Raw genomic sequence first — 18441 nt, forward strand, 5'->3', positions numbered from 1 at the left:
TGTGTGCCTGCGTGCGTGCGTGGGTGTGTGTGTGTGCCTGCCTGCGTGGGTGAGTGCTTGTGTGTGTCTGCCTGCCTGCGCGCGTGCGTGTGTGTGCCTGCGTGCGTGTGTGTGCCTGCGTGTGTGCGTGGGTGTGTGTGTGTGCCTGCCTGCGTGGGTGAGTGCTTGTGTCTGCCTGCCTGCCTGCGCGCGTGCGTGTGTGTGTCTGCCTGCGTGCGTGCGTGCGTGCGTGCGTGCGTGCGTGCGCGTGTGTCTGTGTCTGCCTGCCTGCGTGTGTGAGTGTGTGAGTGCGTGTGTGTGTGTGCCTGCCTGCGTGCGTGCGTGCGTGCGTGCGTGCGCGTGTGTCTGTGTCTGCCTGCCTGCCACCGCCTCTGCCTCCGCCGGCGGCAAGGGCAGCCTGCCCGGTGGCGGGGGTGGGCTCCCGCCGAGGCCCTGCTGGCGCGGGCATCACGTGGCACTGTGGTTTAGGGCGCCCTCCCCGCGGCGCCCCACCTCCGCCAGCGACGCCCGCAGCGGCAGGTCCGGCGTGGCTTCCGCTTTGATTTGAGGGGAGGGGGGAGGGGAGAAGAGAACACATCCTTGTGAGGTTGGCCCAAGGTAACTTAGCGATTTAGGACTACCTGCAGCAGCCTGAGCTCTCCTCGGCCCGGGGTGCCACCTAGAGGTTGCTGTTTGCAACGAGAGGCCGTGAAAGTTGGGGAAACCGGCCCACACCAGCCACTCGTGCAGGGCGCCCTCGGTAGCCACAGACTGGCCTCGAACTCACGGATATCCTCCTCCGTCAGCCTCTCCAGTGAGCGCTGCAGTGAAAGGGGCTAATCTTTATCTAGATTACTATGTGTCCTTAACAACAATAACAAAAACGATATTGTCAGGATGGTCACCACAGCTAACTTGTAGGATTTTCATTCTGGCACTCTCCTCATGCTCCCTTCTGATCTTACCAAAGTTCTCTTTGTTAATTTGACTCTTCCTGTTACTTTCTTTTCTTATCTATAATTTATAGTTATTTATTTAAAGAGACAGAGAAATGGTAGATGGGGGGAGAGAGAGAATGGATGAATGGCGGGCCTTCTGCTACTGCAAAGGAACTCCAGTCTCACGTTTAAATGCTGTTGGGGATGCCATGGTGTGTGTGTGTGTGTGTGTGTGTGTGTGTGTGTGTGGTGTCCATGTGTGTTCCCCAGGCCATAGCCCATCTTTGGGCTTTTGCTTCAACATCTGGTAAAAGATTTTTTTCAGAGATGTGAAAGTTCGAGTTTGTCTTCGATCATCAGACAGTTCTGGCATGTTTCTCACACGTGTGGAGACACTTCCATCACACACGATTCCTCTGGTATCAGTCAGTCACCCTACTCCACCTACTTAATCTGTTAAAGGACTGACAGACGACCAGGCATGACTTTAGTTCTTGGCTTTTTGTTAGAGAGAGAGAGAGAGAGAGAGAGACTCTCATTATGTACCCAGGTGGGCCTAGAGTTAAACTTCCCAAGTCACAGATCACCCTGGTGGTCATGGGCATGTGTTGGCTGCCCAGGTTCTTTAAAAAAACTTATTATCTTATTATTAAATTTTTTATTAGTTATGGACATACCCAGTATGTAACAACACATGTTGGTACCGTAGCTACCAGTTATGGGGAAGAATGCCCAGGTTCGGTTTTTGATCTTGTTGTATTGTTTATATTTGTGGAAGTTGTCACTAAAAGAAGTCTTTTTCTTTTTTCTGGAGGGTGAGAGGGACTGACTGGGACTCGGTTTCTGTTCTGCCAGGCTGGGTGGGGGTGGGGGCGAGGGCAGCCTTCCTTCATCCACCCACCTCACAGCCCAGGTGGCCTAGGGAGGGCCTGACTTCTTTGGTGGCCCAGCACACTTGGGGTGGGGATGCGTAGAGCCATCCTGTTACCAGTCTCTTGAGAGAGCCTTTCCTCCTACCCCGTCCTGGACCTCCCATGTGCCACCGCCGCCACCCATTCTAACCTGGGACACGACCGGATCTTCTACGTCTGTCTCCCCACTTCTGCCACAGCAGCCCCCCTTCTTCCCATTCTTCACTGGGCGAGGGGAGGGCGGTTGGGGTACATGCCAGCCTTCTACTGTCTCCTGCATAGTATCGGTTGTGCAGCCGGAGTCAGCCGGTATTGGAGATGACTTCTGCATCCAGCTAGGACTCCCCAGAAACCGCTAAAAAATGTTAATTTTACACAGACGACTTGTAGGAATTTCTCGTGGGAGAGTGAATGCTAGGGTCTCCTGCCCCTGCCAACAGAGCTAACTCCAGACACACGCGCCCCTTTGTGTACCTGGCTTTTACATGGTTAGTGGGGAATTGAACCTTGAACCTCACCTTTCAGTAACGACTGAAGCAACCATCTCTATCGCCCCAGCACATTCTTTCTTTCTTTTTCTTTCTTCTTCTTGTCTTTCTTCTTCCTTCTTTCCTCTTCCTTCTTCCCCCCTCCTCCTCTTCCTCCTCCTTCTTCTCCTCTTTCCTTCTTCCTTTAACTGCTGCTGTGATTCTTCTAGTTGTCCTGTTGGCTTTTTGAAGTAAAATGAAACAGACATTTCATAAAAGCAGGGCTTGCTTGTGATGGACTTGGTTCCTGTTTTGTCTCTCCTAGGGATTTTTGTTTTTGTTTTTGTTTTGTTTTTGTTTTTCAAGGTAGGGTCTCATTCTAGCCCAGGCTGACCTGGAATTCACTATGGAGTCTCAGGGTGGCCTTGAACTCACAACAGCAATCCTCCTACCTCTGCCTCCCAAGTGCTGGGATTAAAGGCGTGCGCCACCACGCCCGGCTCCTAGGGATTTTTTTGTGAACACTTTTTTCTCCAAATTTTTGTTTATTTTTATTTATTTATTTGAAAAAGAGAGAGAGAAAATGGGCATGCCAGGGCCTCCAGCCACTGCAAATGAATTCCAGATGCATGCACCCCCTTGTGCATCTGGCTAACGTGGGTCCTGGGGAATCAGCCTCGAACCGGGGTCCTTAGGCTTCACGGGCAAGCGCTTAATCTCTAAGCCATCTCTTCAGCCTTTGTGAACATTCTTAAAGAAGCAAGCACTCACAGCGTGATACACGCCTGTCAGAGTTCTTCTCAACACGTTAGGAAGTGAAAAGAAAAAAAAAGTCTTTTATTTCTCTCTCTCTCTCCCCCTTTCTTTCAAGCAGGAGAGTGTAAGGGCCTGAGGGGCTGTTTCTGTTCTCTCAGGCTGTCGGCCAGCTTCATTCACTGAGCTCGGTCCAGCTTTCCAGTCCCCTTCCAGTTGGTCTGTGGGACTGCGCCTCCCGCCCCCCAACATCCTGGCCTGCGGTCAGTGCTCTGCCTTCAGGTTTCCTGCACAACATCCCTTGCCCTTCCACCCTCCCTCCCTCCCTTCTGGATGAGAGAGAGGGAGGGAGGGGAGAAAGAAAGAAAGAAGGAAGGAAGGAGGAAGGGAGGGAGGGAGGAAGGAAGGAAGGAAGGAAGGAAGGAAGGAAGGAAGGAAGGAAAGAAGGAAGGAAGGAAGGAAGGAAGGAAGGAAGGAAGGAAGGAAGGAAGGAGAAAGAAGAAAGAAAGAAAGAAAGAAAGAAAGAAAAGAAAAGAAAAGAAAAGAAAAGAAAAGAAAAGAAAAGAAAAGAAAGGAAAGACAGGGGTTTAACCTATCCTGGGGCGCCATCTAGCGGATGCTAATTTGTAACGCGGTTCCTCTGCACACTGCGTGGCAATGCAGTGCCTTGCTACCCGCCACTCCCATCCTGGCAGGCGTCTCTTGAGAGAGCCTTTTCCTCCCACCCTGTCCTGTACCGCCTAGGCGGACGCCCATTCCTCGCTGGGATCCAAACCGATTCTTCTAAGTGTCCTCCATCTATTCCTCTGCCTCCGCCTCGCCCACCCTTTCTTCCCATTCTTCCCCGGGGGGGGGGGGGGGGGGTACATGTCATCCATCAGATACTTCATAGTATCCGTTCTGCAGGTGCAGTCGGCGGTACCGGAGACGATGTCTGTGTCCAGCCCGGACTCCCCAGAAACTGCCAAGAACAAGAATAGGTTGCTTTCTGGCCCAAACACAGATGACTTGTAGGATTTCGAGTGGGAGAATGAACGCGAGGGTCTCCTGCCACTGCAAATGGAACTAACTCCAGACACACGCGCCACTGGCTCTTACGTGGTTAGTAGGGAATTGAACTCAGGCATCAGTGTTTGTGAGCAAGCACCTTTAACAAAGTACTGAGCCATCTTCCTAGCCCATTCTTTTAAAAAAAAATGTTATTTATTTATTTATTGGGGAATGGTGCGCTAGAGCCTCTATACAGAGCAAACAAACTCCAGATGCATGCACCACCTTTTCTTTCCTTTTTTTTTTTTTTTTTTTTTTTTGAGGTACGGTCTCACTCTAGCTCAGGCTGACCTGGAACTCAGTATGTAGTCTCAGGATGGACTCAAACTCACAGCAATCTCCCTACCTCTGCCTCCCAAGTGCTGGGATTAGAGGCGTGCATGCCTCACCCAGCTTCTTCTTCATTTTTTTTTTTTTTTAAACTGCTGCTGTGATTCTTCTAGTTGTGCCTCAGCCAGCGGGGAGTCAAACAAGGACCCAAGGGGAAATTAACCTGGATGAGAGAAAAGAGACACAAAAAGGAGACCAAGTCTATGTTCTGATCAAGGTCTTCAGATTTTTATTTTTTACACAATGGTTATATAGGGGAAGAAAGTGGGGAGTTAAGCTGGCTGAGGTGATTTAGGGCTGAGGGATTGTTAGGGAACCTAGAGGAGATGTAACCGGGTGTTTACCTAATCTTAGGGAGCCTAGAGGAGATGTAACTGGGTGTTTGTCTAACTTTGCCTCAATGGCTTAACAGCCTGACCACATCAGGCTTGACAGCCTGACCATAAACTGACCTTTTGCAAAAGATAAGATTCTGCAAGCAGTCTGGTGACCAACATTCCTAATTACAAACTGGATGGACCAGCTTTCTAATAAATGAGTCAACTTAAGAACAGGCCCAGGCAAAATGGAGAGGCTTTTGCTCTATGGCTCCTGACATCTCCTCCCTTCTTTTATACACAAGAGGGGGAGGCCCGTTATTCAGCGGTGGGCTTTTAAGCAAGTGGGGGAGCAGTTACCTGACTCCTCCTGTGGGATGTCTTTTTCCCGCAATCTTGGCCCTTGGTACCTTTTTGGGAGGGGAGGCAGGGCCTATGTGATAACAGTTATGGTACCAACCTCCATGCAAGTCAGGTTTTTCTCTCAGGGAATTCAGAAGCGGTCAGAAAGGGACCTTCCCTTGTGGTGCTTTGCCTCACACCCATGTTGGTGCCCATATTGCACTCACTTTATTGTGAGCTGATATGCATAGGTCTGAATCCTATGTACCTCCTAAAGGTGGGGAGTCACCTGGAACATAGAAGCCCTGATCAATCGGGTCCAATTGATGATAGTGGATTTGGATGGGCTTGGAAAGGGCACTGTCAATCAGTTGTTTAATAAAACCAGTGAGGCATTTAAAAATCCATGGGCCAAAAGAGAGCAAAAGCAGGATTCCTACAAGGGGTCCTAGCAAGGGTAGAAGATAAGGCAACAACCTGTTCCAGGAACCCCAGAAAGAGTTGTCAAACAGCTCCTTTTGTCATTTCTCAAGCTCTTCCTGATGTTTTCCAATGTGATCTTGAACAATTCCTGACTTGTTTGCATAAAAGCAGCAGCATTCCTGTAAAGTTAAACAAATTCCTCCCTTGTCTGTAGTTAAAAGATCTAATCCTCATCTATTTTGTAAAACTACTTCAGCTAGAGAATCGACTTGATTTTGTAAGTCCTTGACTGATTCATATACCAATTTTATATCATCTGCAAGTTGTTGGGACAACTTTGTATAGGAGTGGAGGACACGCCCACCCCTGCTAATCCAGTGGCAAGGCCACCGGTTATCTCCAGCCCTATGGTGAAGGGTATAAATTGGACTGCTCTGTGATGACGGGGAGTAGAGGTGTCAAAGCTGAGAAGAGGCACAGGCTGGTCTCCAGGAACAATATCTACATCAGGCAGAGGACGGCTGGGGCACAAACTCCAGTCCAATTTTGGGGAAGAGTTGAGTAAGCCATAGTATTTCCACAAGCTAAGGTTTTGCCCTTGTCAAGGCATATGGGACTTGTGTCATTAATTATAGTAGAACAAGAGGTAAAAGAAGCAAGTCCCACATCTATGTCAAAAGAATTGTTCTGAGCCTCGCTAAAGAAGCAAGTGGAGAAGTTAAATCCCATAGGTTGGACCTTAAAGGGGGTCATTAAGATGCATTCCTGACTATCTGAAATGTGATGGGAAAAATTAAAGGTGGGAATGGCTAAAGGCAAGAGGTTCCCAGAGCCAGCAGTCCTCTGCCAAGTGGGGATTGGTAGCGTTAAGCGCAAGGTGTGTAGCAGAGATAATATCAGTGGTCTGGGGGTCTAATTCTAACCCTTTGGGTTTGGGGAGGAGGAGGGGATGATAAACTACTTTGGGGATCATAGGATCAATTATGGTTTGAACATTTTCTTGCACCATACTTTCACAAACCTGATCAGTGGGCCCCCCATCTGATACATGTACTGGGGCTACTTTTGGCCAGCAGGCATTCTTTCCTGGAGTAGTAATGCAGTTGGCCTTGATTAGATGTTGACACTTGGAGGTTAAGAGACCAATTGCCCAGCAATGTTCCCCCATATGTATGGTGGGGAATAGCAGTAAAATACTGTACTCCATCCTTTGAACACTACTGTAAAGAGTCATAGCATATTGCATTCATCTGATTTACATATTTACATTCAAGTGGGCATTTGCCATCCTTAAGTGGGGGCTGTGGCTTTGGTTTATCGTAGCAAACCCAAGACTTGGGGGCAAAGCCAGTTCCTGTATTGGAAAGCTCCATACTAAGGCAGGCCTTATTATTTCCATAATCAACTTCCTGGGTACATCTTTTAGGTCTTAAGGAATGTCCTCCCAGACATTCACATGAGGGCCCAAATAGTTGCTCTCTAAGTTGTGGGGGATGGTTTTAATCCTCCCTTCAGAGAATGTGGAAATTGGAGGGCTATGAAAGCAAGGATCAAACAGCTGTAAGGCATCATTAGGTTATATATGTCTAGAAAGAAGCATTTGCAGGGTTAAAGCAAGTGTAACACATAGACACACGAGCACAACACAGACACAGAGGGCCCAATAGAGCTGTGTGTCCTTGATGGCCAGACGAGCCTGTGTCCTCCAGGGACGGTTCAATGATGCCGAACACAGTGTCAATGGGAGTCGGCCTCTCCTGTAGGTTAGCTGTCTTGAGGTCCTTCCAGCTTTGTCCTATCAGGGAAAAAAGGAGATTTTCTCAGGGAAGTGTTTCTTCCCTGGGTATGTGAGATGTCATTGGAGGGTCATCAGCTTGTTTTACGAGTCTCTCTGGCAGCCATCTCGCAGCATTTTCTTTGGTGTCAAACAAGCATACTGATCCTCGGCCCCAAATGAGAACTGGGTCTGGGCCATCCCATTTTAAGGATCTTTCCACATGGCTTTGGCAAAGGTATTTTTTGAATTTGTGTGCCAAAAGTGATCATCAGCTGAATTTCCCTGAGTATCAAGGGTTAAAAAGTTTAGGACAAACAAGGCATGATGAAGGATATTTCTTGGAGAGCCTTTTATGGGATATAAATCCCTTGTTTTTAATTTTTGGAAGGTATATTTAATAGTTTGATGGGCTTGCTCAACAATTCCTTGACCCTGGGGATTGTATGGTATGCCTGTAATATGTTTAATTTGTAGTTGATGACAGAAATTTTGGAATTTTTTTCCAGTATATTCAGGACCATTATCAGTTTTAATAATTTGGGGCTTTCCCATGACACCAAGGCAATTGAGTACATGAGCAATGACATTTTTTGAAGCTTCTCCAGCATGGAGGCTGGCAAAGATGAATCCACTAAAGGTATCCACAGTAACATGGAGGTACTTAAGATTACCAAATGAGGGAATGTGTGTTACATCCATTCGCCATATCTCATTGGGAATCAGACCTCTAGGGTTTATGCCCAAGTGGGGGATGGGTAGGAGGGTGACACAGTTTGTGCATTGTTTGACTATCTGGCAGGCTTGTTCCCTAGTGATTTTAAAAAGAAGACACAAGGTTTGAGTGTTAAGGTGATGTACACAGTGAGCTGCTTTGGCCTGGGCCACAGGATCGGGCTCAACAAGGAAGGCAAACTGGGTGGCTTTATCAGTCATGGCATTGCCTGTGGCTAGAGGCCCAGGGAGTCCAGAATGAGTACGAATATGGCCTATATAAAAAGGGCATTGCCTAGAATGTATGCATTGCTGGATGGAGAAAAACAGAGGGGTGGCATTTGTAGTGGGTTTTATATATGGCACAGTTTCTAAAAGGGGGATGGATTGAGCAATATAAGCACTATCAGTATACAGATTAAAGGCAGTATTTGGAAGTTATTGAAAAACCTGTAAAACAGTAACAAGCTCCACCAATTGAGCAGAGTGGAATGGGGATTATAGGGAAGTGATTTGACTGTTTACAGTGAAGGCTGCCACTCCATTAGAAGAGCCATCAGTGAAAACTAGGGAGACATGGGGAAGGGGTCCAGGAGAGGTCAATGTAGGAAAAACAAATGGTTGAGTTCTCAGAAAGTGGAGAAGCTTGTTAGCAGGGTAATGGTTATCAAGTGATCCCTGAAAAGAGGTGCAAGATATTGCCCAGTCATCATCATTTGTATTAACCACTGTATTTGGGTAGTGGAATAGGGTAGAACAATTTTATCAGGGTCCTCAGCAAATATTTTACTGCTTTGGTCACGTACAATTTTTATTAATTCTGCCAACCATGAGGTGTAAGGGGTAAGGACTTTGGGTGGTGAGGCGGGTAAATGGACCCAGAAGAAGGGCCCCTCCTGCTAGAACACCCCAGTGGGTGTAAAGTCAGTGGCACTAATGACCAAGAGAAGAGGCTTCTCATAAGAGATAAAAGTAACCCTTTGGCTCAGAATTGTGGTCTCCACTATCTTTAGGGCCTCTAGGGTCGGGTCCGTTAATGAGCTGCCAGAGGCAGGGTCTGGGTCTCCTTTGAGGATGTCAAACAAGGTTTAAGCTCTCCAGTAGTTAGCTTAAGATAAGGCCTGAGCCAATTGATATCTCCTATGAGTTTTTGAAAATCATTTAAAGTTTTTTTTTAATTTAATTTTTATTAACATTTTCCATGATTATAAAAAAAATCCCATGGTAATACCCTCCTTCCCCCCAACACTTTACCCTTTGACATTCCATTCTCCATCATATTTTTAGATGATCAGTTCTAAGTTGAATCTTTTGTGAAAGAATTTTGTTATGAAAAAGTTCAAAGCCTAAGAATAAGTAAGGGGGTTTTAATTGAATTTTATCAGGAGCTATCTGAAGATCACCTCCAGTAAGAGCCCTAGAAAGCTCTTGAGAGCAAATAAGGAGTTCAATGGGATCAGGTCTGGCCAAGAGAATGTCATCCATATAATGAATGATATACAAGGAAGGCCATCTATGTCTAAATGGATCTATAACTTGGGCCACAAATTTTTGACACAGTGTAGGTCTATTGGCCATCCCTTGGGGCAAGACTTTCCATTGGAATCTTGGCAGAGGGCCTCTAAAATTTACCACAGGTAAACTAAATGCAAAATGCTGACGATCCTCAGGGTGCAAGGGAATTGTAAAAAAGCAATCCTTCAGGTCAATAATGATTTTACAATATCCTGCAGGAATTGCCACTGGAGTGGGGAGGCCTGGTTGCAGGGCTCCCATAGGTACCATGGCCTTATTAATTTCTCTAAGGTCCTGGAGCAACTTCCATTTTCCAGACTTTTTCTTTATAACAAAGATAGGAGTATTCCAAGATGAGGTAGTAGGTTCAATATGGCCTGCAGCAAGTTGTTCCTGCACTAACATCATGGCTGCAGCTAATTTTTCAGAAGTTAAGGGCCATTGATCAACCCACACAGGTCTTGTTGTTTTCCAGGATATCTTATCTGCATGGGGTACAGGTATGTCAACAGCCATTAGGATAAATTTCCATAGCCTATTCCAGCACGATCAGTTTTTATAGTAACTGGGATTGGCTCCTTTGTTCCCTGAGACTGTTTACCCAAAGCTTGTCCTGGGCAGAAGCCTTGATTAAGCATTTGGCGAGCTACCAACTCATCAGGGCTGCACATAATGAGTTTCATTTGAGAGAGGATGTCTTGGCCTCAGAGAGTAATAGGCAGGCCTGTGACCACATAAGGTTGAATGGTGCCTTGATTACCTCCTCATCTTCCCATTGAATAACTTCAGGACTTTGTAAGGGGTTAGAGGCCTGTCCAATTCCTTTGAGATGGGTCATGGAAGCAGTGAGAGGCCAAGATGTGGGCCAATTTTTATTGGAAATAATTGTAGCATCTGCACCAGTGTCTATAAGACCTTCAAAGGTTTTTCATTTTCATTTTAATTTAAGAAGGGGTCTTATTTGAGTGACCTCTTGTGCCCAATAAATATCTGATGACCCAAACCCATGGGCGCCTCTCTTTTGTTTCTGGTAATGCACCTTATTATTGAGGGGCAATAGTATTAACTGAACAATCTGTTGGCCAGGAAGAATGGTAATAGGTCCCAAAGGGCAGTAGCCATTAATTTAATTTCCTCAGTATAGTCATTGTCAATGACTCCTGGAGAAATGGTTGAACTGGCATGTCCCAAGATAAGGCCAAAAGAGTCCTGAAGTAGGGGGCCAAAGACTCCCATAGAGAGAATTTGAGTTCCAAACTCTGGGGCTAATATTGATTGGGAGGCGGAACAGAGGTCCAGTCCTGAACTACTGGCGGGTGCCCGGGAGAGGGCAGTGATGTCACATTTTGGGCTGATTGAGGGACGAACCTGACAACCCCAGGGTTCTGCCTGGTATTGGTCTTGGGGCCTTGGGGTGGGCCCTGTAAGAAGTTTCCCTGCCTCTGAGGTAGAGGTTTACCCTGTATATCTGTTTTGGAGCGGCATTCAGAGGCCCAATGCTTGCCTCGCTTGCATCGCGGGCACAGAGAGGATGGGAGCAGCCGCTCAGCCTTAGGGGCCATGCATTTTCTGGAAAAATGTCCCAGTTGTTTGCAATTAAAACAAGTTTTGAGCTTGTACCCCTGGGTAAAATCTTTAAGTGCTGCTCCTATGGCTAATCCAATGCTGTGGGATATAGGGTCTACATCAGCACAGAGTTTAATAAAGTCAGAAATATTTTTGCCATGGCAATGGGGGAATATAGCTGCTTGGCAGGCAGAGTTAGCATTCTCAAAGGCAAGATGTCTGACAAATTCATTGTCTGTTTCCTCTTTTCCCATGAAGTGTTCAGCAGCCTCTGTAAGGCAGCCAATAAAGTCACTGTAAGGCTCTTGTGGACCCTGTCTGAGTTTAGCAAGAGAGGTGACAACTGACCCTCTAGAGGGAAGGCTCTTCCAGGTTTTGAGAGCCGCATGTTGAATTTGTGTAGGTAATCCTGGAGGAAATGTGGTTTGTTTTTCATTCATATCATAGGGACGGTTGCTCAAAAGTTTATCTAGTGTCCAGGATTTGGAAGAACCACCAGTGGCCAAGTTACGGTGGACAGTATCCTGGCTCCTCTCAGTGTAATCAGCTTTCCATAGAAGAAAATCGCCCCTAGTTAAAGTAGCTTTAGCTAACATAACCCAATAATTAGCAGTAAGTAAGTCTTCACTTAGAGATTCTAACAGCGAGACAGTGAAAGGAGCAATAGGACCATACAAAGATACTGCATTTTTAAACTCTTATATGTTTAAACTTAAGATGGCGCTATCGCTGGGTTTCATCCCCTTCCTCATTCTCAGCGCTTTCTTACCCAGCAGGTTCCCTTATCTCAGATTCTTCCTCCCCCCTTCTGGGATTTGTGGATCCTGCAGCTCAGCCTCATTAAATCTTCCTTCACTAGGTTTAACTTGGGAGCGAGTTACAGGAAAGGCGTGGAGAGTTTTACTTTTGGTTTTAGTTTTATGAACAGGGCTTGTGGAAGGGGAGCGTATTTCTAAATCAAGATTGTGTAATTGCTTGAGCAGCTGAGATTTCTCCTTTTTGGCTTGGAAGAGTGTCTTAAGAGATTGCGCCTTCCGAGAAAGTTTTGTAATGGCTTGTCTAGTTATTTCTCCTAAATCGGAAGGAGCATCAAGTGCCGGGGCACAAAAAGGGGGTGGTATGTTATAGGGTGGTGGCCGGGTACCCAAAAGTGCCTGGTGGGGGGCAATCAGGGTTATTCTAATTCAACCTCTCCCTCAGCTTCATTTGACTCTTTCTCAGGGGAAAGGGAGTCATCATCAGGATTGGTGGTTTTTAAGTCAGATAGAACTGGATAGATAGAACACGGGAGAGGTGAGGGAGGGTTATTAGGTGGCGGATCATCAGCATTTTCTGACATAGGAATGATAATAGAGGGACAATTAGCACCTGTGGAGGAGGGGCAGGTTGGTGGCCTGCAGTGCTGCATGGAGCAAGAGCCAGGCCGGGAATTCTCTGGGGGGTTCTCTGGGACTTCATTCTTATGGAGGGAGGTCTGACTGCTGATGAATTTATTTTTAAGGAATTTCTCTGGGACCTCCTTCTTATGGAGGGAGGTCTGACTGCTGGTGAATTTATTTTTAAGGAATTTCTCTGGGACCTCCTTCTTATGGAGGGAGGTCTGACTGCTGGTGAATTTATTTTTAAGGAATTTTTCACTATCTGTAACTACTTTTGAAACATCAGGGTGATAGTGGCGGACCTGTAACACATCATTTATGAGATTCCAATAAGAAAATGCCTGCACTGGAAACTTTTCAGGACCAAAAGAGTGGTAGTAATCATTTAGGCAGTCACCAACATGGCACCACTGCTTTTCATCTATAGTTTCTTCCTGGGGGAACCAGGGACAGACATCTTCTAAAAAGACAAAGAATTTCACTAAATTGTTTTTCTTAACCCGTATTCCTTGTGTCTTGAAAGAAGTTTTAAGCCCTTCAATAAACAATTAATGCTTATTTAATGTTTGTACCATAATTACGTTGCTTTTCTTACCTCTCTGGATCTGTATCACAGGCGGGAACTCCTACGGTGATCTGCATGCGGATCTTTACTCACTGATGAGGTGGCGATCCAATGGGGTGGGGGCGACGGCCATGCACTCGAGCAACATCCAGGTCACACTTCGTACCTCAAGCCCTACGTTCGCGTGCCACTTGCCCTGGCCAGCAGGGAGTCAAACAAGGACCCGAGGGGAAATTAACCTGGATGAGAGACAAGAGACAAGAGAAGGAGACCAAGTCTATGTTCTGATCAATGCTTTCAGATTTTTATTTTTTACACAATGGCTATATAGGGGAGGAAAGCAGGGAGTTAAGCTGGCTGATGTGATTTAGGGCCTAGGGATTGTTAGGGGACCTAGAGGAGATGTAACCAGGTGTTTGTCTAACTTTGCCTCAATGGCTTAACAGCCTGACCACATCAGGCTTGACAGCCTGACCGTAAACTGGCCTGTTGCAAAAGATAAGATTCTGCAAACAGTCTGCTGACTAACATTCCTAATTGCAAGCTGGGTGGATCAGCTTTCTAATAAATGAGTCAACTTAAGAACAGGCCCAGGCAAAATGGAGAGGTTTTTGCTCTATGGCTCCTGACATAGTTGTCCTGCAGGCTATTTGAACTAAAATGCAACAGACATTTTATAAACACAGGGCTTGCTTGTGATGCACAGGTATGTTTCATCTGTCCCTCTTATGGATTTTTATGTGAGAAGTCTTTTTTTTAAAATTAGATATGGACATATTTTGTATGTAAACAAAACATGTTGGTACCATCCTTTCCCTCCTCTCTGCCCCCTTTCTGAAGAGGGCTTCCTCATTTGGGATGCTGGTCAATCCCATAGGGATTTTGGGCCACGAATTATGGTGTGTGTGTGTGGGGGGGGGGGAGGCACTGTCTCTTTGCAAAATGTCCCAATTTGTGGCTCTAACTATCTTCCTATTCCCTCTTCTGAAAAATTTCTGGAGCCATGCTGGGAGCATTTTAAGTCTACTTCAGTGATGGGCACTTAGGAGCCTGTGGATCTCTGCTTTGGTAGGTGTTGAGTGTTCTCAGTGTCCATCACCCTTGTGCTGTTATCAGGTTCACTAAGAAAGCAGCATTCTTGCTCATTTCCCCAATTCCTCTATGGTTTCAGCTGAGGCCAGGGTGGAGTGTGCTGGGTCATTTATCGCCTGAGGTCCAGCTCGCATCTGAAAAGGAGAAGCAGTTTCTCCAATGGAGAGTGACATCAGTACTGGTTGAATGGGATAACCATTATTAATTTAGAGAGAATTTAAAAGGTGTAGACTCTCTTATAGCCCAAGATTAGTGGGAGCTTGATAATGGAAAGCAGAATCATTATCTGGATATGATTCTTACTTGTTTCCCAGTTCCAGATATGGTTTCCTTTCCACTGAGCAGATTTGTTAGCCAATCCAAGGGCACTTGGTTACCCACCTTGGCTGTGTGCCACTATTGCACTTGTGTGAGCATCACATCATGTTGTTTGCTTCTCAGTTGCTTAGATTTTGAGTTGCTTGGGCAGATGTTGGCCACTTTCCCCTGGTAGCTCATGTAGTGCCTTACAACACTAGATGGGCTATTGCCTGGGCACCCTCTCTCTCTTCTGGATTCCAACCAGGCCTCTCTATGGTCCATGCCAACAGTGTATCATGTCCTCAGCAGTAGGGTCTTACCATTAACCTCTGGTGGGAAAGCAAGTGTTCTGATAGAAAACTCTGTCTTGTTTGTTTTGGGAGATCTAGTAGGTCTCTCTGGTCAACAGCTCATTGTGGATGTAAACCACTTCCTGGTAGGAGGAATTACAGGCCAGTGCTAAGGGAAAAGAAAAAATAAAAGAGAAGAAAGAGAAACAGGAGAAATTTAAGGTTAGGTTTTGTTTCACCATCTGTAGGGCCCTTTGATTCAGGTGCTCTCCCTAAGGTCCTCTTGAGTGTTACACCATTTAGTCCAACTTTTGGGATATAGGATTCTATGTAACCATCTCAATTTGGGTTAAGTTTTGTGTTCTCCCACTTTTCCCCTTCCCCAATCCCTACCCTCCATTGTACAAGCCTCGAGATGCTATTCAGTTATGTTAGCAACTTGGGCTGATCCTGGTTAGGAAATTCAGATGCGTGAGACCATACAATTGTCCTACTGTGATTGTGCAAGTTCACTTAGAATGATCTGTTCTAAGTTTGACCATTTTTCTACAGATTTCTTTGTGTCATTATTTCTAATTGCTGAGTAGAATTCCATCGTGTAGATGTACCATGTCTTGCTTATCATTTCATTCAATAATGGGTCTTAAATATAACAACTTGCCCCACTTTTACCTTTGAAGCCCCACTCTCCATCATATTTCATCCCCCTCTAAATCAGTCTCTTTTATTTTACTGTCATGATCTTTTCCTCCTATTATGATGGTCTTGTGTAGGCAGTGTCAAGCACTGTGAGGTCATGGATATCCAGGCCATTTTGAGTCTGGAGGAGCATGTTTGTAAGGAGTCCTACCCTTCCTTTGGCTCTTACATTCTTTCTGCCACTTCTTCTGCAATGGACCCTGAGCCTTGGAAGATGTGATAGAGACTTTTCAGTGCTGAGCACTCCTCTGTTACTTCTGAGCACCATGGAGTCATCCCAGGGTCACTGTCGTCTGAAAAGGGAAGCTTCTCTAACCAAAACTGAGAGTATCATCAACATATGGGTATGAACATAAAGATAAATGTTTACCAGGCCATATGGAAAGCATAGTATATAAACTTATCCAGATACCAGTAGACATTATGCACCTGTTGGCTCATTTTGCCTGGCTGGCCAAATTTAAGGCTTGCAGTGTCCACTGTTAGTACCTCTGGTGGTGATATCTCTCTCTCCCATTGAACTGCATACAGCATAGATTTTTCTACCTTTCTGTCAGCTGGTCTACATGGAGGAAGTTTTCAGCTCTGCTCCAGAAGGATTTCTTGGTGACCTTGCAGTCCAAGTATGTAGAGTTTTAAGCAATAGGGTCTTGCCATCTACTCCTAGTGGGAAACCAAAAACCGAAATGGCCTATCATGTTTTGGGGTATCAGAGACTTCCATGGCCAACCATTCACTGGAAGGTATCCCATCTCTGGCACTGAAAATTTTCTAGTAACAATATATGCCTTCTGAGTGTTCCATTGTCCAACAAAGTAGGTTTCCATATGATTTATTTATATCCTCTTAGATTTTGATTAGCCCTCCCTCCATATTTCCTTTATTTAATCTCTTCCCCTGAACTCACTTAGGCATTTCCACTCCCATTAACCTTTTCTTCTACTTACACACACACACACACACACACACACACACACACACGTGTGTGTGTGTGTGTGTGTATATATATATATGTGTGTGTGTGTGTGTGTGTGTATATATATATATATGTGTGTGTGTGTGTGTGTGTGTGTGTGTATATATATATATATATGTATATTACCATCCTATTAAGTCCCCTCCCTCCCTTTCCATTTCCTTTGTATCACCTTTCTAGCTTATTCTGTTACTGAGTTTTATTCCTACTCACAGAGAAATCCAATCATTTGTAGCTAGGATTCACATATGAGAGAGAACACATGATGTTTGGCTTTTTGGGCCTGAGTTAACTCAGTAAGTACAATCCTTTCCAGATCCATCTCTTTTCCTGCAAATTTCATTTTTATTTACTGCTGAGTAGAACTCCAATTTATAAATGTGCCTCATCTTCATTATCCACTCATCAGTTGAGGGACATCTAGGCTGGTTCCATTTCCTACCTATTGTGAATAGTGTAGCAATAAACATGGTTGAGCAAGTATCTCTAAGGTACTGAGACAACTCCTTAGGATATATGCCAAGGAATAGTATAGCTGGATCATATGTTAAATCTATTTTCAGTTTTGCCAGATACCTCCACACTGATTTCCACAATGCTGGACCAGATTGCATTCCCATCAACAATGTAGGAGGGTTCCTCTTTTTCTGCATCCTTGCAAGCATTTATTGTCATTTGTTTACACAATGGTAGCCAAAATGACAGGAGTCTCTGACTTTTATCATGAAGGGATGTTGGATTTTGTCAAACTCCTTTTCTGCATCTAATGAGGTGATCATGTGATTTTTGTCCCTCAGTTCATTTATTGATTTGCATATGTTGAACCATCCCTGAATCTCTGGAATAAAGCCTACTTGGTTGGGGTGGATGATCTTTCTGATCTATTCTTGTATTCTGTTTGCCAATATTTTGTTGATAATTCTTGGATCTATGTGCATAAGGGAGATTGGTCTGAAATTTTTGTTGTTTTGTTCTAACGTTGTCTGGTTTTGGTATATGGTATTTGGTAGGATTCCTTATTTTCTATTTCATGGAAAAGGTTGAGAAGCATTGGTGTTAGTTCTTCCATGAAGGTCTGATAAAATTCAACAATGAATCAGTCTGGGCCTAGACATTTTTTTAGTTGGGAGATTTTTTTTTTTTTTTTGATAACTGTTTGGATCTCTGTTCTTGTTTCAGTTCTATTTAAGTGGTTAATCTCATCTTGATTTAATTTAGGTAGGTCATATAAAATCAAGAAAATAATCCATTTCTTTCAGATTTTGAAACTTAGTGGAGTATATAATTTCTTATAGTATGTTCCTATGATTTTTTGAATTTCTTTGGTATCTGTTGTGATGGTACCTTTTTCATCTCTAATTTTATTAATTTGTGTCTCTTCTCTTTCTTTTGCTTAGATTTGCTAAGGGTTTATCAGTTTTGTTTATCCTTTCAAAAAACCAACTCTTTGCTTCATTGATTCTTTGGTTCTTATTTGTTTGTTTGCTTGCTTGCTTGATTTCTATTTCGTTAGTTTCTGCCCTAGTCCTTATTATTTCTTCCCATCTACTGATTTTCAGGTTGTCTTGCTCTTCTTTTTCCACGGCATTAAGGTGAACATTAAGTTGTTTACTTGTGACCTTTTTAATTTCTTAATATAGACACTTAAAGCAATAAATTTCCTTCTTAGGACTGCTGTCATTTTGTCCCAAAGGTTTTGGTATGTTGTGTTGTCATTATCATTTTATTCTATGAATTTTTTAAAATTTTTGTTTATTTTTATTTATTTATTTGAGAGCGACAGACAGAGGGAGAAAAAGGGAGAGAGGGAGGGAGGGGGGAGAGAGAGAGGGAGAGAGGGAGAGAGAGAGAGAGAGAGAGAGAGAGAGAGAGAGAGAGAGAGAGAGAAAGAGTAACCCAAGGCCTCCAGCAACTGGAAATGAACTCCAGATTTATGTGCCACCTTGTGCATCTGGCTTACATGGGTCCTGGGGAACTGAGCCTCAATCCAGGGTCCTTAGGCTTCACAGGCAAGTGCTTAACCACTGAGCAATCTCTGCAGCCTTCTATGAATTTTTTGAT

This window comes from Jaculus jaculus, chromosome 18 (assembly GCF_020740685.1).
Source record: "Jaculus jaculus isolate mJacJac1 chromosome 18, mJacJac1.mat.Y.cur, whole genome shotgun sequence".
Lineage (NCBI taxonomy): Eukaryota > Metazoa > Chordata > Mammalia > Rodentia > Dipodidae > Jaculus > Jaculus jaculus.